The following is a 1,766-nucleotide window of genomic DNA, read 5'->3' as shown; positions in this document are numbered from 1 at the left end:
CTGCGCGTCAGGCAGAACGCACTGACGACTGTCAAACAGAGTTCTGAAGATGTACTGTATGTAGGCTTTAGACTATTGGCGCCGATGGGAGGGAGGGCATATCATTAGCTCTTTTGCTGCGCCATCCAACTCATAGCCTACTAAAGTCCCTCCATTTACGATAGGCCTACTTGAACTTGAAATATAATGACCCAAATAACTCATAAAAGCAGGTATGTAAATGAGAGCTGGGTGTGGGGGGAGTATAGCTTAGTGTTTTTATTGCTTGTTCCACACAGCTCTTTTGAAAAACATTTTATTAATTTGTGTAGTGAGGTGCAAAATCACTCAAAACGGTACAATGGTAGACACACACACACAGTCTTGTATAACACACACATCCTTAATATTCCCTTGAGGCGAATGTAACATCAGATTTGGCATGTCACTATCATGGGACTTGGGACACGTCAATGGAAAAAACAATAAGGACTTAACACACACGCAGCCGAGTCAGAGCAAGCAGAGGCAAATCAGTAATTAACTGACATATTGTCTAACGCTAACATAACATGGTAGCACTTCATTTCCAAATCAAAATCAAAATTGATTTATGATAAAACAGAGGTCTATAAAAAGTGCTGCTTTCACAGGTTTGGGATCAATTACATTTCAATTCAATGAATTGAAATTCCAATTCAAGAACTGAAAAATCCCCAAAATAAATGCCATTTCAATTATTGCATTGGAATTTAAATTAATCTATTTCACTGGTGTTATGTGTGACTTAACTAAAGTTCAGGAAGAAAGACCACACCTGAAACGTATACATCTCCTCCCCTCTCATCAATCAAACCATTTACACCTCCCATCACCAATCACTGGCTGCATATATAGCCCACTCAGCATGTCCAGTTCCTGTTAGTGTAATCTTTGTGTTTCCCAATGAAAGGTCCTAGGCTTGAGTAACCAGCCTGAATGTTTTTTAACGAGAGCAAAAAAAGTGACTGAAGTTAGCTTTTTTCTTGTTTTATTTCATTCATATTTCATTCAGTCACTGTAAGAGCAGAGAAACATGTGGAGACAGTAAACACAGTGACGGAATGAAAAACCTTTTACTCCTCTCTCCCCCCCTTCTAATCATACTGTCAAACAGGAATATCAGTAGTGCAGATCACATTGCTCCACTAACACTTTAGAGTTTCAAATAATCTCTACATCCTACTGTGTTTGGTTTAATATGGAGGAATCATTGAATGCCACTGCCAGATTGCAGACAAGGCGGACACTGATGTGATCAGTGATTTGAGGCACTCTCTTGGTGTTTGTTACTGAAGCTACTTGGCCAGGGACTGTAGTCCACTGAAGAAGTCACCTGCCTCTCCAGTCTCCTCTTGCAGAAGAAAGGAGGGACAAAGTCCACAGGGTCCTTGATGCCTAGGAGGATGTTATACAGGCTGTTTATTTGCCATGTGGCTCCTATAGACAAATTCACAATAATCCATCACGCATTACACAATCTGCACAATACTTTCAAACAGTACAACAATGTACTGTAACACCAAGTTATATGAAAGTCACCAGCTTTAACGTTTGAGTCTCCACATACTGTATAGGGTTACACGCATTGATAGAGAAGTGGGATGAAGTTGACCTAGAGACTGTTCTAAGATCAGTTTTGGGGTTTCCCCCTCAAATGGTTAGGTAATGATATGGGGAGGCTGATACTAGATCAGTGCTTATAAGACCTAATTCAATCTACTAAATATGAAATACATGTAGGTGTG

Source organism: Oncorhynchus clarkii, chromosome 8 (genome assembly GCF_045791955.1).
Source record: "Oncorhynchus clarkii lewisi isolate Uvic-CL-2024 chromosome 8, UVic_Ocla_1.0, whole genome shotgun sequence".
Classification (NCBI taxonomy): domain Eukaryota; kingdom Metazoa; phylum Chordata; class Actinopteri; order Salmoniformes; family Salmonidae; genus Oncorhynchus; species Oncorhynchus clarkii.
The sequence above is the reverse complement of the archived record's forward strand: the minus strand, read 5'-3'. Positions refer to the sequence as shown.